At 28.4% G+C, this 23,449-nt stretch overlaps 1 protein-coding gene across 1 annotated transcript in view; it reads left to right on the forward strand.

Annotated features, from left to right (window-relative positions):
• Positions 1-684: 684 nt before the first annotated feature.
• Positions 685-23,449, forward strand: part of LOC100159625 (RYamide receptor-like) — a 120,796-nt gene continuing 98,031 nt past the window's right edge. Inside the window, exon 1 of the mRNA XM_008180505.3 lies at positions 685-962. The gene's annotated coding sequence lies outside the window, so the exon portion shown is untranslated. The remainder of the gene's footprint in view (positions 963-23,449) is intronic.

Consider the following 23,449-nt stretch of genomic DNA (forward strand, 5'->3'; position numbering starts at 1 on the left):
TATGTTTTTCGTCGAGCGTATAACCCGCGGTGGAAATATTATATTTTATAATATTCCAAGTCACGTGTCGATTTACTATATACTTTTCGCGTATCACTGGCTGCCGTGGGGACTTGACTTGAGGGTGGTTCATATCGTAATATAATATTTATGTAGGTATACACCAAGTGTCCCCACAGGGTACACTCTACGACCCGGTTACATATATTAGGTATACTCTGCTGTACCCTGTATACGTGTTTTTGAATTCCATCTGCGGGACATGAGACTATTAGGTATAACAACTGTTGGATCATAAATTCCTACGACTTACGATTGTTTTCCTAATACTCTTGTATTTTGCGCACGCGCAATAGCTCAACTATTTCCGTGTTCCCCGCGGACACACGGCTTATAATATGAGTGTGTTCGTGTATGTGTGTGTAGGTGAGGCGGCAGATCGTCCACGGCAGCTGTCACCTTCGGTTTTTTGTCGTGAGTACCTGTATACATATATATATATATATATATATAAGTGGAATAAAATTGAAACAAAATATTAATACAAAATATGTATCGCAAGTATTGCACGATGTGAATTTATCGTCGGCACGGACGCTCGAGCGGACCTTTGCGCGAGTTGCGTCGACGGCGTTTTTTGCGCAAGTGTTCGAATCCCGGCGGCGCGGTGGGTACCTATAAACACGCGCGTGGAGAGAGGCGAAAAACCGTTTAAATGTCGGTCGGCCCTCTTAAGCGTCAGTCGTCCGACACATCGCGACTTTGGCCGGTCCGCCTGCGGTTGGATACGTCCGCGTGAACACAACGTAAAAACCACCACCACCGACACTCGACGACGACAACAACAACAATAACAACTACAAAATCGCCAGGTCTGTGGTGTCTGCAGCGTCAGTGTAGTGGAGTCTACGTGGAATTGTAAAATATATTATTTTACTCGGCCCGAGGATGACTCTGTGACGGTAAGTGATAATGATATATATATTATATACGATATTAGATCTGCAGCTGGTAAATCCGTTCGACACGACTGAAAGTCCCTACCCCGCCCCCTAATCAACCGTTTCAGGCACGATATAAATTATAAGATTATATTCCTATTGTTTACACACAGCACAAATCTTTGAAAACTTTGATAAATTTTTTTTCTTTAATCGTTATAAGGGTGGTTTTCAAAACTCATCCCCAAATAATGATAATATATTATACTTAGTATAAGACTTCTAAGTATTTTTAACCAATTTTTTTGTTCATGTGTATATTTTTCTAATATTGTTCTGGTTTATAAACCAGTTTTATTCACTTGAATAAATTGTTATCATTATTATTATTACCATATATGAACGTCGGGCTTAACTAAATTTCGTACTTACAATAATTTACCGAATGTTCAACGTATGCGGTGCTGTTTAATTTATAGAAAAAAATTAAAACATTTATCAAGGGAGGCTGTCAAATCCTGAACGATATTTTTTACAATGCCAAATACTATGTTTTGTGTCTTGATTATGTAATTCCTAAAAGTTTGTTCGTACTTTTTGTAGGCAGGTGTCTGTGATAATTGATAAATTAGGTCGTGACCAACGGTTTTAGTAGTCACTATTACAAGATTATGTCCATTTAAATGCAAATTTTTTTTTTATAAAACTCAATCGGGTTATTTATGTCCTTTTTTTAAAAAAAAAAATTGCTTAAAGAAAATACACATATTTTTCCCTTTGATAAATAAATATAAATTGCATATATTATAATATTTAGCTCTACACTTTGAATACAAATTTATTTAAATATAAATTAAATTGCAGTATTTTTTTTTTTTTTTTTGAATGATGTAAGCTACGGACTAGAATTAATATTTTGAACAAACGTAGTTTTTTTAATTAACTATTAGTTTACGTGCTATATTGGTATTGAAAATATAAAGAAAAATTATTTTTAACTTATAAAATAATTTTTTCTACCACTGTATAAAAATCCATCATAATATTATAAGCATTAATTAATATTATAAACAGCACTAATGAAATGTTATAATTTTTAAAATTAATTTCATTTTATGAACAAAAAATGCAATTATTTTTAGTTGGCACGCAGTTTTACAAATCATATGAAATATTTAAATGCAAATATGGCTTTTAGTTAGTGACTTAGAACTTACCATTATGTACTGAAACATTTATTAACGTACATAATCGATTAAGGGAAAAAAATAATATGTTAAAGAATTAATAGTATATACATAATTGTAATTGTGTTTATTATAATATTTATTATATTCCTTTCGATGTGGTAAAACAAAAAAATAAAAACATAAATAAACTCACGGAAATGAATATTAAACGAAAACATTTTTATCGGTATTTTACAAGTAGGCTATAAGGTACACAGTATTTTAATCTTACCTACTTATGCCATTGTTATTTTTCAAGGACTCGACTTCTATCTTTATTATATTTTCCCCTTCGGTCGTCATGTCTCGATTACACTATTGAGGTTTGCGATTGATATCACATTTGTACGATTGATTTTTCAATTTTAAACAATAGCAATCGAAATTGATTCGAAAACAATGTCCCACTATTGATACCTAAAATCCATATCTATGCATCACATCACTGGTAATCGGATTTAGGTAAGTAAATTGTACCCCGTTATAATATGATTGTTTAACGTTTTAACGTTGGAAGTTTCCAAAGCTTTACAGTACTTTTTGTAAGCAAATCACTTCAGATATTTTATATTTTACTTATACATTTGAAAGGATTATATTTGTTCAGTAATTAATTTATATATATTATTGTACACCATAGATAACATTTTTCATTATGATAATCTTAACGTTAACAATTTCTAAAAAGTTTTTTTCCCCCCAAAAATACCATATTATTATCTTTAAATTGTTCTGTATGTCACATTCTTCTTTCCAGATAAATAATTATTATATTTAACAAAAGAAGAAAATGAACACAAATTCATATTTTAAAATATAATTTATTTTAACTGAGTTAAAACTTGACTGTCTTCCTTTGTCGCTTGTTTTTCTTACATGATGAATACAAGAGATTCAAACTAAGTGGTCACACGAAAATGATGTTTTTTTAACGAGAAGTTCATACCAAAGTCTTTGTAGAGTCTTTTGTAAGGGAGTACTTAGTTATAAGACTAAACTTTAAGTCACAAATAATTAAGTTACGAAAATAGATGATATTTAATTTTTACTTTTTAATGCATATCAGATTCTTGCATGAATAATAATGATGATGACGATGATGATAATTTTTCGGATTTATAACTAGCCATACTTTTAATAATTTATATTATTCAACCATATTTTTATGTTATTATTTTCAAAGTATCTATTTGAAAATAACGTTTTCTTTAAAACAACGTTTGATAGGCACATTGTATAATAATAATGATTTTTAATATATTTTATAATCAATGTAATATTTCAAAATTTTATTTCAGAAGGTATAGGTAATATTTGTCAAAATAATAATATAATGACCGTTCCATAACACGATAATAGTTAGATTATTGCAGGGTTTTATTTTTGTCAACAGTTGCATGGTTTTGATTTATACGCAGAAACGAGGCTCCCATCGATTATTCAGGCGTTCGACATTAAAGTAGTGTTGTTGTGCATAACTTTTGATTGACTTGACATTTCAACAAAAACACTTTTTCATAAACCCTCGTATGTAAATAGTTGATAGGTAGTAATAGCCAGTGGAGTGTTTTGGATGTTCTGACAACACTCCCTCGTCAGCCGTTTTTATGCAAAAAATATATTTAATGCTTCAGTCATCTAAAGAACATGTTGTCGTATGGTTTTATTTCATATATTTTTATTTTTATATTATTATTATTATTATTATTATGAAGATTGATTACTACAGCCGTCTGTGTACGTCCTCTCCTCTCACCTGGTTCCAACACCAAATTACATTTAAATAAAAAATCAAAACAATCCCCTAAAAAAAAATTCTGGTTACGTGCTTGATAATGATGATATTTAACAAAATATGTTTATACATCGATCCAAAGTTCAAAAAATATTTATTAACACGCACAGAGGTAAAACAATTTCCTCACTTCACGGTATCATTTAGTGTTAGCTATACCTACAACTTACTTGTAAGTTTTAAATAGTTTTGAATAATCTAGTTGTTAAATTATGTTTGTTCCATACATTGGATATTCGAACATTGACGACTTCGAGCAAACAGTTTTAGGACTTAAATGATAGGACGAGAGAGTTAAATGCGAATTTGTTGAATATATTTAGTTTTTTATTTTTATACCAGCCATTTGACTTAAACTTTTTTCTACAGCCAGATGAGGTAAAACATAAATAATCATTAACTGTAATCTGTACTTTAACTATTTAATTATTTATTAATTTTAAACATCACCATGTGTACGCGAGGAACTGATAAGACATTTGAGTAGAATGAAAACTACGAATTGTGAATTAATCAATATGAAGTGTGTTTAACATTTCTCGGTATGATTATTATATTAGTATTTTATAATCATTACAAATAGTAGTAAATAACATAACTGATCGCTGTTTGATTCTATATGAGTGAAGGGTGGTTTTATAGTTTTTTAATTTTGTCAATTATAATTTCAGGCAGAATGAGTACTCTAAATATTGTACTCACCAGTGGTTATTTACAGTAGGTTAAATTTACACGCAAAACTATTGATCAAACAATTTATTTAATATATTTTTTTTCTAAAAATAACCTTAAGGGTTCCCCGATGTTTTATTATTATTAAATAGCATGTAGATGACAGTTTTAGTGATAGTAACTTTAACAGTATCTAAGGTAGGAACCTAAATATTATATTACAAAGGTTTAAAAATATGTCCAAAATAAAATGATACAAATAATGCGTAAACAACGATAAAATATAAATCTATGTTTATTTATTAAAGTTTAACTGAGGCCCAATGAGTTCACTATGGTTAAAATATAAATAATAAAAAAAAGATAATAATAAATACATATATATTGTGTAAGGTGTGCTGCATAGTGTATTCGTTTATTATTTATCCAACAATAGATAATATTATGAGTAGGCATTATACGGGATTATAAAAATGTATTAACACATGGTTTATATTTTTTAATTGTTTTAAAATGATAAAACCTAAGTTATAATTAATATTCATAATTTATAATAAAAAAAAAATACGTTATATTTTAAACTTATGTGACCATTCATTTACAACGCACTGCGCTACGTCATTTATTATTTTACGCAAGGGTTTTCATTTTATGGACCACTTAACACTAAAACAATATCATGCATATTTTATAAATAATCACATTATACTCTATAGTTGAAAAATATTTGAAAAAAAATTGCCACTACTCTATAATATGCAGTAGGCACATTATGTCATAATGTTTAGAACTATTTTATCTGGGGTTTTGTTTTTTTACTTCGTTTCGTAAATAATATGTTTATTTGATTTGTATCTGCTGCTGTTGTGTGTCAATACTTATAATATCTTTTTTTAAACAAACGTTGTGAATAAAACTGTACGATAGTACTCAATACATTAAAGGCATTCACTGTTCAAATAGAACATATGAAGTGTAAATCGATATACAATCAGTTATTATTATATTTTCATTTTATAGACAACCGCTCGACATGAATCATATGCACTACTGCAGCAGGTACAGTGCAGTGGCGTAGACATGATTTCTGAAAGGGGGGGGGGGGGGGAGATAAAAAAAAAACAAAAAAACGACATAGCTAAATGGGAGGGGAAAATTGGAAAATTCCCCACCCTCTCAAAACTTTTTAACATTTTACCAAGGTAATAAACTTCTGTTATTATAAAATTATTACTAAAATTTGTGGCGTCGAAGTACAATTATTAATAATATTGTTACTCACATAATATGTGTATTAAAAAAAACTAACCATATAAGGACTAACCTACTCGATGTGTTTTTTCCTCTACAATAAAATATGATACATATTTTTTTTGAATTTTTTTTTTTTGTATTATTAATTCCGCAACCCCATAGGGTTATTAGCTCATAGAATCATAAATATGTTTTTGTCAATAAGTATAATCATGACAACGAAAACAATTATTTTCCAAAATCGGTTAGACCATAAAATATCTGTAGGTGCCCAGCCCAAAAACATATATTTGATGTCATAAAAATAATCAAAACAAAAAGTTTTTAGACGCGTTCTATAAACTGTAACAACTTACTACGATACTAACATAAAATAGGTTCTAACGAAAACATTTATTCGTTAATGCATTTCGTGCAAAGTGATGAAAGTGATAATTTCGAACACTTATTTAATGAATAATGTAATAATGCTTAAACTGTGTAATAATGATGCGTTTAAAATTTTCCAAAACTAAAATTTGAAAAAAATTAATATTTAATTTCGGGTGATCATTATGTAGGTAGTGTAAAACCGTGTCGTACGAAAGACACATATTTTATAACTGCTCTTCGTCTAAAATGGTCGGACATTTATTACAGTTCAGTTGGCCAAAACCTCTGGTCAGTGTCCAACATTCAAGAGGCACTCAACTGAAAAATTAAGGATCAGCGGAAGAATTAAATTTCAGAATATGAATTATGCTTTATGTACGAAGGGCCCTTTATTATTTTCAATTTCTATTTAATTACAACATTAATTCATTGCAATTAGTTAATAAGAGTATTCATTTAAAATTTTTAAATTTATAACCTTGGGCACAGTCCTTGATAAAATAAAGCTATGTTAATATAGAAAATCTAAAACTTAAAACGTTTCAGTATTTTAGACATTCAGACTGAAACTAATTATAATTAAGTATCTATCAAGTACGATGTAATCTACACAGTTTTTTTCATCACTGACCATTGGCAAATCGTAGTCAGTGTAGTTATATAACACTTCTGCAGAATCATACAAATCATTATAAGTATGTCCACTTAAAAGTAACATCGTTTTCTTTGGTAGTTATACACGTCTTGTACTGTGTATTTTTAACTCAATGTTTTATAACATTATACTTTGATTTGACAGTATATTTCGTTAATTCCTCCGGAAAATTAAATTTAAAATTATCGTCTGAAAAACACTAATAGTTTGATTTTAAACTTACCTATTTGTAAACAATTTACATAATATAGTCTGTTAAAACTATTTATCGTCGGCTGAAACTAAATGAAAAATACCAGTCAGGTGTAGACAATTTGAGATGAATGGAATTTTGGTATGCTAAGTGTATTCTTTCTTATTTAACAAAAATGTGTTATAAAAGCTGTACAATTTCAAACGCATATTATAGCTGACGTTCTCGACAAATTAAAAAAAATCGTTTTTGTTCAATTTGATTAAAAAGTGCATAAATTATGGTGGAACATAAAATTAGTTCCAAGACAGTACTTAAATTATTACAACTACAGATACCAACTATATCACCTGAGCACAACCAAGTTTGACAGCTGGTATAGTTAGTTGATAGTTAGTTGATAGTCAAAATATGACAAATGTATAATACTTAAACTAATAAAATAAATCGTATTCATATTATATACACGTCATACATGGTGTAGGTATATAATATAGATCAGCGATCTCACAAAATGGAGTAGAGCGAACTTTATCAGGCCAAAAGACAGGAAATTCATTTTTTAATTATTATTTTTGATGGCGAATGAGCTTTTTATTTGTTTTATAATTTATAATATTATAACAGACTGTGGTGTTTTTTTTAAACTATTATTTACGCCTATTCTACTTTTTATACCAATAACGAAGATTAAATTAATGTAATATAAGTTTTAAATAAATCTAAGGTACTAGAGTAGATATACCCATAAAATGACGCTTGTCCAATATATATATTAACACCATTGAGCCACTCAGGTGTTGACACAGTATTTACATACACGGTTCAGATATTTCACTCGACAAAATAAAATCGGATTTCTGGTATAATGATTATTGGTGATTAGTGATCACTGATTACTGATTACCCATCGAGGTTTGGGGCCTTTAAGCATTTAAAATAATAAAATTAGCAGTCAAAAAACATTATAACGAGCAAAAAAAACCGATCTCAGAAATGGTAACCCCTTCAAACTCTCAAAAAAAAAAAAAAAAAAAATGGGGTGTCCCCGAAGACTTCCACATTTTTTATCTCATATATATAACACTAGGTATTTGTGTCTGTGCTGAGTATATTCTCCCTGCAAGACTACAAAAACCAATTAGTTTTTGTCGGTGGCTACCACCTGCGTCGTATCAAAGCAGAAAATATATAATACAAAACAGAAAAAAACAGAAGAAAAGAAGTAATAAGAAATTAAAAAAAATCACTGATAGGTATCATGATCAAAAATATAATTTTTCAAAATGCATATTTGAAATCGTAGTAACATAACGATATAAATTTGTATAGCATTCTGCTGAATTGTAGTCGTCAAATCGAAAGAATAAATAAACGCGTTAAGTTCCGAACCCTATTCATTAGTTATTGGATCAATAAGTTCGTTTTAATTTATGAGTTTCAATAAATAAGTGTTGAGAGAATTGAAAACGGCTTATCGATGTAGGTTACGATCCATTGATTATCAGAGACTTATTTGGCTTAAGAAATGGAACTATATAGGTGTTACAGACAAAATGCCCTTTGTGTTAGGAAGTACGATAATCTGAACATTTCGTTAAATATATGTGTGTGAGATGAATGGTAATAATTATTATATTTGGACGATGAAATTTGTGAGCTACTTAAGCGATGTTTATATACAATGTACCTATATCGTAACCCGCACGTTCGCCTATAGTGGGTCATTGCGGATGAGAGACTTAGAGTGCCATCCAGGGGAGAAGCTCGTGGGATATTGTAAATTTTGCGGCCTACCGAATTTCTTAGGTACCTATTATAAGAATATTATTAAATTTCGGTTGAAATAATCTCGCGATAAACGTTGGCGGAATGCATAAATTTCGTCATCACCATAAAATATAGCCCTTCTGCTTTCCAGGCTTTTTCTACCGGTCGATTTGTACGTAGTATGATAATCGACTAATTTTAAATACGAATAATTTTTTTGTTGACATTTTTATAATAATATAATTATTGTTAGTACTTACCACTTTTATTCGATAACATAATATTATTATAAGTAGGTTGGGGTACCATCGTTCTGAAAATGTTCAAATACATTTCGTATAACGATGGCAAATCGAATTGTAAATGTTGATTAAAATATTTTTAACGTATAGAAAAGAGAATATTTTTGACTGTCCGTTCAATATACTTGGAGAGCGTAAAATATTTAGAGTTGTATCAAAACTGATAAATAATATGAAAAAAGTCACGGGGAAACATTCCGACATCATCATTCTTTGTAAATATGTCCCTAGAGATAATATTATTACTTGTGTGTGTAATATGCTCAGAGAAAGATTAATTGTAGTCTTAACGTTTACTAACAAGTAAATATTGTTATATATAATTAAAATGTATTTTATTGTTATAGAAATATAACCGTTGTAGTTCCGACGAGTTACGATAAATTCAAAACGTAATTTGATGTGTCAAGATAAAACATCCAGCGACTTATACCTATGTATAATTACTATATTCAATTATATTATGCTCTGTTCGTTAAATATTTAATAGGTATATACGTTTAAATTAATTAATTTATCATCATATAATAATATGATTACTTAGCGATACCTAATGAAAATATACTCTGCGAAAAACACATGACAACGACGAACGCATAATTTGTCTAATCGATATTATTATTTTTTGTTTCATTACTTATAACGAAATAGGTAGGTATAGGTACTTTCTGTTGTAATGATAAAAAAGTAAAAAATAAAAACGAACAATATCGTTAAATTTAAGAATATATTTTATACCGGAATATAAATGAACGATTTGATTCGAGCCAGCTTGACGAAATGGTTTTCGAATAATTTTAGTATCCCGGTGGCTACCATGATTAACCACTCGAAACCACTAAAACGATGAATTTTTGTTTTTTTTACCAACGTTAGGTGGTGAGGTTGATTCTCTCCGACAGAATTTGAATAGATTTTCGATACATTTGGTCCTTTTTAGTTTCATTTATACTATATACACAAACTACGGCAACTTATTTTTTTTTGACACGAATACTGTGAATCTTTTTAAATTCTCGAAACGCGAAGATATTATTGATTATTATTGTTTAAATTGTTTTATATATATTTATTTTTGTTATTTTAGATTTGAGAATTGGAAATTATGATTTATGATCTCTTTTAGAATACTGTTATTTTTTTGAACGCGCCATGATTCGTGCGTTAACTTATTTTAAAATTTGAATTTATATTTTCGCGATTGACAGAAGTAGAAAAAATGGTCTAGAAAAACTGAATTTTTATAAATATTTTATAGAATATTGATTTATAATATTATTATTTGAATACCACCGAAATCATATTTTTTCAATGTATAAACCAACTCTAATCTAACCTATTCAACATTTGCAACTGACAGCCTGCAAGAAGGAAACTGACATTGTTGATGAACGTGACAGACTTGGCATACTGACTTTAATAATTATACAACTAACAGAAGTTGTTGACTGTTTCAATTGACTTAATAATATTGGACGATGAAACGTGATTAGTTAGGTAGTCAAAATATATTAAACACAACTAAAACAACATAATACGATAAACTATGTTATATATGTTATCTGCAAATGGATGCTTAAATAATATTAATTCGTTTTACTAAAATGTATAATGTGTGTACAACTGCTCATAATATAATAATATAATTGATAACCGTCAAATAATCTCCGACCAGAGTATTATTATTATAGTGAATACATATTTTTGATTCGTCAAATTAAATAATTTTTCAATGTAATTTTTAAACAACTGATTTAAATATTACACCAACCTTGGGATACCATAAAAAGAGATATTGAAACAAAAATACTGACAATATGAAAAACATTTTGCTTTAGTATTCTATAGTGTTTCACATTTTCAAATTTGCCTGTACCAGCTTTGAAAATCTGAGCCAAGTGAAAGACCCACTGGTGTTACAACAATGTGTGTCTTATTTATTTATGTATTTATTTAGGTCAGAGTAGTGTTGCCTTTTTACAGCTAAGAATTTATTGTGAATCATCACGTTCAAAAAATATTTCTTGCTGAAAATCGTTTATTGATATGTGCTGAAATAGAAATGTACGATAAAACACTACGTGAAAAAAAAATAAAAGTTTTTCACATAAAACTAGAGTATCGTTATGGCTTCGAGATAATTTTTAATTTGTAACCCACTCACCTGCCGCACCAATTTTAAAATCACATTGTTGTTTAATTTGATAGTAAATAATTTTGATTTTATTTAATTAACTGCATGCATTTACCGTGAATTAAATTGCGTTTGATGTTAAATAAGTATAATTCTAGGTAGGTTCGTTTAATCCATTTAAATTCATAAATAATCATTTTTAATGTAGATTAAAAAAAAAATTAACTCGACCGAGCAATTACTCTTCATTCTGACATCTGAATTTGATACTTTTATTTAATTTTATTACAACAAAGCAAAGTGTTTAATCCGCTTATCTCGATATAATGTTCAGTTTCCATTGTTAATCATTAATTAATGTTAGAACAAAAAAGATAGGTACCTAGGTAATTACATTCAAATCAATAACAAACATTTGTGTCAGCTACCAAATACATCTTTTGTATTTCTTAATAATTAAATATTTTCACATAGGTATTTTGTAGAGTTGTCGTTAAAATAAAATACAACAAATAAATTTTGTAGTATTCACGCCCATTATATTTTTATAAAGCAATTTAAAAAACCTAAACCTAAACTAAAACTTTGAAAACATTTGATTTGTTCCATACTTTTCTGATCATTATGACTTTTGGACGACTAAATCAAATTACTAATTGGATTCTTGACTGAAGTTGTCATACAGAAGTATAGTTGGGTTATCTCCTAATCTTTAGACTTCTTGAGGGTTGAAAAAAAAAATTAATTAGTGAAAGAAATTAACTTATACTTTAAAATAATATATAAAACGGAATCATTAAACCGTAGAAAATTTCCATTTAAAACAGATTTTCATTTAAGTTCACTAAATGAAAACATAATATCTTATGAAAAAAAGTAGTTTTTTAATTTAAAAACGCATAGGTTTACCAACAATCATAATTGTTGGTAAAACGTTTTATTTTTATAGTTAAAAAAAAAATAATTAATAGTTTGAATTAATTTCTGGAATGTATTAAATTAAATTAACAAACAACGACAATCTCTATAGAAATAAAAAAAATTAAATTTGAATTTCAATGTGTAAATCTAATTGGTTAGTAAATACAGGTGTTATAAATCAAATTTAAACTAGTAATAGAGTGTCACAATAGTGGCCAGTGTGCGACTTTATCTACATAAATTACATACACCCGTCACACACGTGCAATATAATTTTTGATAGGTACTAAATATATTATTATTATTTGTTTAACTATTGTAATTTTAAACAAGGTAGCATTTCAAAGTTTTCCTTTTCAAAAGTTCCCCACTTTGACGATGTTGGGTGATTCATCGCCTTAAGATTTTTTCAGCTTTAATATTATAATGTAATATTATTATTTCAAAACCGTTCAATTAGGTATTACCTAACCCGGTGGGTCACAATCCTTTACGTCATAGTACCAGTAGTACCACCTACAAATATTGTAACAAGTATACTAATATGGTTATTACTCATTATATAGAGGTATTTAATGTTTTTGATTGAAGAATTTATTTAAATATGATCTAAATAATATTATCGAATATAATATTATTTTTTTTTTTTTTTTTATTGGACATTATAGTTCCGAAAGCATAGGTTATTAGCTTTTATTATTATTTTCCCTCATGGTATAATGGTTTATAATATACTTGAATGAGAATGTTTTGTTATTTTGAATTAACAAACAACATGTCAATATCTGGCTCCATATTGGTAACCTTCAGTTTCAGACATAGAACAAAAAGTTATCGTACGCACGTTTATTGACTATTTATACATTATATTATTTATTTATTTATTTAAAGCACCTCAAAGGAGTAAATAGTACCGTCATAGTTATTATAATCGTGCAAGAGGTTGTTGAGATAATATTGAATATTTAAACAAAGAAGAGAGAGAGAGAAACAAAAGCAACAAATAATTTAATATAATAGGTACCCAATAAATGCACGTAGGTTTAACTAATATTCGTGTCCATTATCATGTTTTTTAATTTGAGTTGTGAATCAAAAGAAAAATCAAAGTTAGGTACATTAATCGGTCTATGTTTAATTAAATTGGTTGAGCATTGAGGCACTAAAAAAGGGCGATTATATTTTCTAGAATTGAAAGTTGGAATTTTAAAGTTTATCTTCATCAGAAATTCTGGGCAGGATAGTTAACCGTTTATTAATCTACGAACAAAAGCTATTTCATTATAATATAGCCTTCTAGAATATTAAAATTTTAATATTAATTCTGATTTTTTTCCTCAAACCGAGATTTTTTACGAGTTCAATCTCTAGGTTGAAAACCACCAAGTCCTGACTCATAAAATATTGTAGTTGTATTTAAAGTTTGAAAAAAAATGTTTTTGTTTTTTAATATTTATAAATATATATTTCAAAAAATATCAAACAGATATTTATTCATACCTAAACGTAGGTAAAAAGTTTTTAAAGTGTGGCATAGAAGTGGTGTAAACGAACAAATTTCAAAGGAAATAAACCATTTTATTTTCATTTTTCCATACAGTTATCAGAACACCAATAGTACCAATAAACTTTTAATGAGTATAAAGCCTGAACTCTGAACTTGTGAACTATGTTTGATATTGGATATTCACATAGGATAAACTATAATAACTGAATGTGGTTTGAAAACCATATATACATCATTTGCAGTAGGTAGATAGTAAATTACAAAAAAAAATTGTGGATATTATATGTCAAATATATCTTGTTTTCGTAGGTACTTGTATATTTTGTGTTTGGAATATTTTATTTTTAATCTGTGACTTTCAAGTTCATCAAAATATTGTATTAAAACGAATTAAATAAATATTTATTACTCTGAAAAATGATTAAACATGTAAGATATTATAAACCATAAAAACGTAAAAAGATTGTTTTCCTATGCTATGAAAAGCTGATTGAAATGTATAGGTTAGCCAGCTAAGCTATTATCAAAATTAAAATCAAAATAGTATCGTGACCTATCTAAAATCGTTTGTCATCATGGCCAATCTCAGATAGCATGGCCCGCATAATATAACGTACAATATTATTACTCCAGCAGTGCAAAGTCAAAATATATTTTCGGTAAAAACATCTTTGCAGTGAGACGCAGCACACCATTTTCGGAGTTAATAATTATTCGAAAAGATACGCTAATGTAATTTTCAAAATTCCTAGCGACGAACAGCCATTAAGTGAGGCTAATATTCGACAACCGTTTGACGTCTGATCGTCTATCGCATGTATAGTTGATATTCGCATTTCCGTCAGCTCACAATGTTACCATTAATAACAAGGGCGGATCCCTTTGTCAACATCGGTGGGTAAATGGTCCACGAATGATATGGATAACGCTGTAGATATTGTAATATAATGCAATGAATGTACTTAAGTGTAGGTATACGGTCACTACATAGGATAATATGATGACCTAACCACTAGCTCGTCAAACGGTCAAATGAAAATAACATAACATCATAAACGTGTTCAACGACGGCCATAATATTAAATTTAGGTGGCTGGACAAAATATTATTATATTACGATAACACTTTTATGTGTAATCTTAAATGTCTGCAGTCGACGCTATGACAAGCGTAGTTACATTCGAGCACAGGATTAGTTGGATCATTAGGGGCGGGGGGGGAGGGGGCGATCATGCGAACCATTGATTTTAAGCAGCCGTATCTTTCTCCACACATTCAAAAGAAATTAAAAAAAAAAATAAGAAATATGTCAAATAATAAATTAATATTTTTTACAACAAAATTAAAATTCTATATTATTGTGATTGAGTTTGTTAATAATACTTTTCCACTAATCTGCTGTCCGATAACTACTTGGTGGGAGGGGATTGATTCGGTGTATTATATTGAAAAAAATTCACTCGACAGGAATAGTTCTCAGCCCTTGTGGAATTGTTGGATTTTGATATCTATTTTTTTTATCTGAAAGAAGACGACTTTCTACGAATTCCGATTTTTTATTTTATTTCAAATAATGGTATAATATAATTTTTTTAAATTAGAAAGTCTAAAATTATATTATTTTTGTTGACATATTATTATAAAGTTTGATACAAAAATATTGAAAGATGGAGTTCAATGTGCGACCTATAAAATAGTACACACTATTAGTTAAAAATTATCAAATTTGGTTGATTCTTTATAACATGATAATTATTTCCGTAGAGCATACTTTTGTAGACAAAATTACATATTGCCACCGGGCGACTTAATTAGTGAAAATGGGAGTTTCGAACGGTGTAGTTCAATGCAGAAAGTACAAATAGTATTTCCTTGTAATTATTAAATTCAATTTAATTATTAATAATATCGTAACATTTATTAATATATCCAATCATATATATTGACATTAGGTAGGTGTTTTTGACATATTCGCATGACGTAACAATATTTTATGTTAGTGTCGAACGCTTAAAATTTAATTTCTTACTGCAGTGGTTGTGGAGACTATAATATGTAACAGTGGTTTCCAATTGGTGGTCCGTGTGTTGATGTTAGGGAATCCGCGGTTGTGTATTACTGTAGTGATTTTTCATTTTTATCTTATTTTAGTGAAATTATTAAATTCGTAGTCGTTTGAAACTCTAGGTATTTTTGGACTATTGAAACTCGATTTACCGAGAAAAAGGTAGATAATTCATTTATTCAAATTGGAGAGTAAGTATTTACATAAGAGACCCCTGGGCTGATTTAAGTTTTAGCTAGGGGTCCATGGCTTCATACTAATTGGAGACCACTGATATAATATAGTATCTTAAATGTAGTTTGTTTAAACTATTTACAGTTGAGAATTGTGTATAATAATAATTATTATTTATTAATATTACATAGTTACTAGTCAATGCTACTAGTCTTATTAGTATTTTTTATTTTTATTAGCTTAAATGGTATGAAATTAAAAAAATATCAAAAAATGTAAACATTTTAAATAGCATTAAAAATTTTATTTTTATTTAAGAAAAGTTACAGTTTGGGTGTCGAAAGGGGACTACCAAGTGTCTGGTGTACCAGTACCCAATATTTTATGCATGTCTTAATTGCACTTCGGCCATAATATGTGTTATATTTGCAGGGGTCCTACTTTTTTAAGAGAATACAATATATACGTATACACGGATATCGTAAAACGCGAATGTAACAATATAAAACACGAATGATTGATTTAATATATTTTGAATTTTAATGTTGAAACACGTCATGAATACGTCGATGGAATCATATTCACGTGAATAGTTTTAATTGGTATCGACTGAACATTTATATTATTTTTTTTTTAAATCAAAAATAGTTATTAATTTTATACGACCAAATAATTGTTAACTAATGGCCTTCAAATAATGAATTATGGGCGTACCTAACCTATATAACTAGTTATACTTTGTGTAATATATTAATCCAATCTATAACATGTAGTATGTATGCCTTGTTATGTAAGCAAAATCGTCTAAGAATAAAAATGGAGAAATAAGTAGGGTTCTTACGTTTTTAAGTGAATACAAACACGGATATCGTGAACACGCGAATACAGCAAAATAAAACACGTAGGTACGATTGATGTCTGCGAATTAATACTAAAACACGTGAACAGGATATATCGGAATTTTATTCACGTGAATTCGTTGTTCTCGCGAATGGTTGTTATTGGTATCAACTGAAAATTTATATTATTTACTATTTATATCAACGATAGTTATTCATTTTTCAAAAAGAAATACATACCTACTTAATTTTTAACTAATGCTTTCTAAAAGGTGGTCTACACTTAACAGTCTACTCATATCAGATGGCTAACTAGTTATGACATTTTTTTTTCGTTTAATCTGTGGTTATGCTTTGTGTTATTGGTTATTGAACTAATCTAATCTATAATTGTCGTTTGAGTAACATCACCCATAACCAATGAATACAAATAGAGAACTAAGTCAATGAAAATACAAATTCACGAGTAAACGAGAATATAATAATTTACGGATACGAATGATATTTACTATAAATTCACTGAACATTTTAAGCGACGGGTCTTGTAAATCGAACTTTAATTGCACGTGAATACATGAAAGCGTGTACACGTGAAAGAAGGAGCCCTTTATAAATGTATAATGTACAGGAACATATTTCCTGACATTCACATCAAATGTCAATTACATAGGCTCAAATAGTTCAAATTCTTCGGAGGAAGAATTGAGTTCACCCTAATATTGATTTAAAAAAATGTGGGGTATAGACTAAACTATGGTCATCGACATACAGTTACAAATTATTATTTACATAATTTACATTCGATACCTATTTTATAACAATCAAAATACATTTCCCAGCTGACAAACACACATAATACATATATTATTATATGATGAAATATTAAATCGTCATTGAGTTATATTATTCTCTCGCCACTATTTTTACGGAAATCATGAAAAATTAGTTTTGTCCATACTTATATTATGATGAGCATATCAGAGATAGGTACTGTCCAAAAATAACAAAATTTTAATTTTGTTGAATTGAAATTCAAAATCGCAGAAAAAAAGTAAGACTTGATTTGGAGTGCTGATTTCCCCGCTTTCTCTATTTGTCCTAATGGCTGTACACCTACATATTGTTTGCCCGTAGTCTTGTTTGTGTATAAAACTAAACGGTTTATGTGTGTAGGTTAAGTTAGGTTTTTACATTTTAAAAAATTACACAATTTATATAAACAAAATATAAACTGGTAAAATTAATTTTAAAATCAACCACATTATTTACCAATAGTCACAACACTCACAACTAGTCTGTTTTTATTTCAATATTTCGTTTTGAAGACCAAAATCCAAAATTATAAATTCATCCTACCAAAATTATTATTATACCTGCAGGTGTTCTGGATCAGTGGCTAATACCAATAAATTATGGGTGTTTATGAAACTTTTTTAATCTGATTTTTTCCTTAAATTTATTGCACGCCTAAATGCTACGTTTTTATTAAAAAATTAAATCTGTGCAAAAAGTGAACAGAAATATTATAACCGTAACTATATTTATGCTACGGGAAAACGACATTTTTGATTCGACGAGAAGTAAATACAATTCGAATTGCAATTAGGTATAAAAAAATTCAGTGAAAAAAAGCCCAACAAAATATTATATTGAAAATTATTTTGTCATGGTGGGACTATGTTTATCATAATTCAATAAATATTTAGATAACATTAAATTATATTTCATTATAAAAGGCGACCCGTGGTTTTGGATAATGTAAGCTAAACTAGATACATAATTTAAAATCACTTCTGCGTATTGGTACGTATATTTATGTGAGTATGTAACAACATTGCAAGTTCTATAACTAAGAGAATATAATTAAGGATAGCCAAACTATCTGTTTGACATCACAGCAACATCGTACCAAACCACCGATTAATATCTTAAGTAATATTTTTCTTTCATCATTTTTTGTCAGAAATTTGAAACCATTAGATTATTTTACTTTCGCTTCTGTAAAAAAATTAAATTGTTTTTGTAGATTAATTATTTATTTACTTAAATACAATAATTTATACGTTAAAGTCTTTGATGACAATTACAATTTTGCTTACTATCACTCTAACAATAGATAAGCATTAAGCAACAACAATTTTTAGTTAAAAAAAATAATATAGACACAAATATTTTATCAAGTATAATTATTATCATTGAATTCTAAAAAAAAAGTGTTCTATAAAATATTAAGTTTTTTTAATGGACTAAGTCTTAAAAAATAAAGTTTTATAAAAAAAAGTTCCATGAAAATAATTTATAAACATTTAAAAATATTAAAAATTCATACTAAAAATTACCACAATTAAAATGATAAATTAGACGCGACATTTTTTGTCATCCGCTCATCTTTTACAGATTTATAAACATGATTTTTTTATGGATTAGTATTACAAGGAAACCTCTAAGTACCGGACACTCTCGGTAACTGAAATTTTGTTTGCTACTCGGAGGAGTCCACTATCAGAGGTTTCAGTTTGTAGAAAGTTTGTAGGTAGTTTGTTTCCAAAAAAAACGCCCGGTATTTAGAGGTTCCGTTAGCGGGGGTTTCACTGTACTAACCTCTATATAGTGTAGAAAATAATTGTATAGAATTTTTTTACAAAACTTGATTTTTTAGGAATCGACTTAGTACTTACAGTTTGATCCGTTATAGTACTATTTTTATAGAGCTCCATTTTATTGCACTCTCTCTTATCATAGGACTCGACCCCAATTTATTTTGTCCACAAGTTTTTCACCTCAAACATCCCCAGCTGTCATAATGATAACATAATAGGTATCTTTAAACTTTGAGACTTTCAAATATTTATTTTACACGAGACAAAACTTTGTATTTATAATTTCCATTGCTGTTTATAAACACATTTTAAAGTTACAATGCACATGTGATATTCAGAAGTTTAATAAACTTTCCCTTTAACTTGATCTTGTGGTATTTACATGTCCTTAAGGATTTCAAATAACATGATGATATAAAAGACGTTGGTAAGTGGAAATATTTTAATTTTTAAAAAAAAGTCAAAATGTTCACTACATATTATTTTAACATATCTTGTCGAAAACAATTCGGAACACGCTGTTGTATTATTTGTATTATCATCAACGTATACCATACATTATAATATTTAAATACACTCTGTGTAAATAATAATATTGTTTTTGTTTTAAACTATAGGAACTAGACTGCTGCGGATAGAATCTCGGTTGAAACAATAATTCATTAATAATAAATCTATTTTTATTTCTATTTTTCCCTGTATAAGATCATTTTTAATGTACCTATATTTTGAATGAAAACGTTAACAATTTACCAATGACCAAGTTTAGAGAAAACAAAAAAAACTCTTCTCTATATCGATATTATTTTTTTTTTTTTTTTTATCCCGCGGCAACTTAGGCCATTGGGAGAGGGGAGGTACTGTAGGTTTAGAACGGTAGGGGTGTTACACGTGGGTGTATTTTGGCAGAATTTCGAATGGGGCACCTGTAGGTTTCTGCCATGCCCCGGAGTGGGGGATGGCGGCACTTGTTCTCCAGACACCGTGACTTGCCTGGAGAAAAATGCCACCCGGTGGTCGAGAATCGAAACTGCGACCGGCAGCGCCGTTAGACCGCTCGGCCACCTCGTCCCCATATCGATATTATTATATTCGTCAGAAATCATAAAATACCTATCACTTATTATTATATAATATATGTTATTGGTAGGCACGAATGATAATCAACAATTTGTCTGATTTCTTAAGATATTATTTATATTTATTGAGCAAACTTTTTATTATTTTTCGTGCATACATATATCATGATGCATTTTAATAGTAATTGTACTCATTCAACTTTTATTAAAATCATTAATGATGTAATGTTAATTTAATAATTGTTCAAATAATAAAAATGTCTTTTATTTGTTGACAAAATAGTTTCCGAGGCACTATATTATAATTACTATCCAACTTTAACAATATTAACAAGAATATTACTATCACGAGCTGTGAATAAAATAAAAACAATGCATATTAAGAATGGAGAATATATAATTATTTTAAGACTTATATTATTATAACAATACTTTATTGTTTAATTATAATTGTACCTACTAAAATACTAAATATTATGTTACCTACTTGGAATTATTTTTGAATAATAGACAAAATACTGAACTTATTTACGAAATTAGTTTCACTGACTTAGAACAGAGTTAACCAGGCAAAAATACTTAAGAGTTTTTTTAAAATTTTTTTACATAAACGGAAATGTCCAGACTTAAAAACCAAGTACCTACATTATAGTAAAATGTATGTAAACCCATGTCTTAGTTCTATACAAATAAGAAGTTTTTCAAGTTTCAATAGAATCAACAATATATAAGAATAAGAATATTGTAATTCAAACTTTAATTTGTTTCTACTGGAAAGTCGTATAAACTCAGTTACGTACTGCATTACCAGTACCTACTCGTTTTGCATATAAAAATGATATAATAATAATATATTCGATCTCCATTGAATAATGTGATGTCGGTACCTATATGAACTCGACTAGTATCTATTTTATATCATCAGTTTGTTTTATCTCAAAAATGGATAGCTACCAAATTCGGGAAACTATCATCGTATATAAGATACGTCACGAATTGCCTCGTTTGTTTTTGTAGAAAAAAAAATTAACAACAGAATAGGTTTCAAAAGATGGGTTTTTAGGAATTTTTCACGAGTTTGTGGAGTCACGAGTCACGACCGTTTGAATGCAAAATATAAAAATTAATCAGATTTTCAATGTTTCCGCTGAATTGTTTTTTTTTCTATAAAAGAACGGGAAATTCATTAAATGTGAATCGTTAGAGGATGAGATAGATGACTATTTAAATTGTCGTTAAGACATCTGTCCTGAAAGTTTCTGCATGGTGTAATGGATATTGAAAACTGAAAGTTTTTCGAATTGTTCTGAATGGCTGATTTCATTTTTGGCAGTTTTGTCTTCAACGAAAATAAAATAGCATTGCCTAGCCGTGTGTATATAATATATTATTATATAGAGGGTGATTCTTATAATTTATAACACTCATTATTTCAAAAATTATCAACGTTAAGTTACAGTTTTAATTTTTTTTCAATACATATTTTATTTCTTCAAGATTTGAAGTTATAATATTTACAAAACATCACGATTGGAAAATAAATCATATTTTTACTATTATTTACCACAATCAGTTTTTAATTTTTTGAATGACAATATCATTGGTAGGTCGTATAGGTACCTCTACATAATTAGTTTTATATTCCAAAGCATAATATTTTTTCGAGTATTTAGATGTGTAAAAATTAAATTTAAAACAGTTTTATTTAACGAATAACAATATTATACAACATACAATTTTATAAAGTTAATATAGTACTACACTAAATTTAGTTTTATAATTTACTAGCTGATTGCGTGCACTTCGTTTCCCGTTAAAAATTAGCAACTCTGTTATATGATTCAAACTTTGTTCAATTCGTTATTTAATATAACAATTATTACCTAATTATAATAATACTGTGAGCTGTATAACTAATAACAACCATTTATAAATAAAAATTTCAATCGTAAATCTCAAAATCCATTCTTAAGTGTTCAATAAAAACAAAAATTCAGGGCCACTTTCCCAGATAACAACTATCCTAACCTATATTTTAAGTTGGACCAAATCACACATATTTCACTATATTTGAGCATAATCTTATCGAAATCGGTTGAGTACTTTTGGAGTGCATTGCACGCAAACTCATTATATGCGTGATTTATATATAGATAGATAGATAAATAGATAAATAAAAAAAAAAAACTAAATGTGTCACAAAATGCAAAAAATACAATGAATAATGTGCAAAAATATAAGACACAAAATTATTATAGATTATATTTATAATCAAATATTCATACTATATATTATTGCTCTAATATTTGAAATGTGACTTGTGAGTAATCAAAATATAATTGTTCAGGTTTAACCGTTTTATTAATAAAAATGAAAAATAAACTTAATATGCTATAAAAATGTACTGCCATTTACCTTAAGGGCTAGTCTTACATCTTAAAAATAATAAAAAATAAAATAATATTTAAAACACGGGTTTAGGTACATAGTCCTTATTCATTGTTAAGAAAATAAGCTGGCTGGCATGTTCGTTGGTCAACGATGCTCTATGATCAGTTAATACACAGCCACCTTTACTAAAAATACGTTCAGATGCTACGCTTGTAGCCTGAACTGTCATAGTTTTTTTGGCTGAAACAAACATTATAGGGTAAGTGCTTTTGTTTAAGTTCCACCAATCAAGTGGATCTTGTTCAAATCCAATTATTGGGTTGTTTAGGTATAAGTCCAATTCATTTTTGACCTTTCAAGTTTCTACGTTTTATAGTTTTTGGGATGTATCGATGAATGAGAGAGTGGTATTTGGCTTTTACAGTTTTATATAATATATATATATATATATATTATATACCTATAATAATTATATAAAATGGCTGATCCCATGCACTTTGTTGTCCGTTAAATTTACCAACTCTATATGACTCAAACTTTGTTCAATTCGTTATTT

This window comes from Acyrthosiphon pisum, chromosome A2, assembly GCF_005508785.2.
Source record: "Acyrthosiphon pisum isolate AL4f chromosome A2, pea_aphid_22Mar2018_4r6ur, whole genome shotgun sequence".
Taxonomy (NCBI): domain Eukaryota; kingdom Metazoa; phylum Arthropoda; class Insecta; order Hemiptera; family Aphididae; genus Acyrthosiphon; species Acyrthosiphon pisum.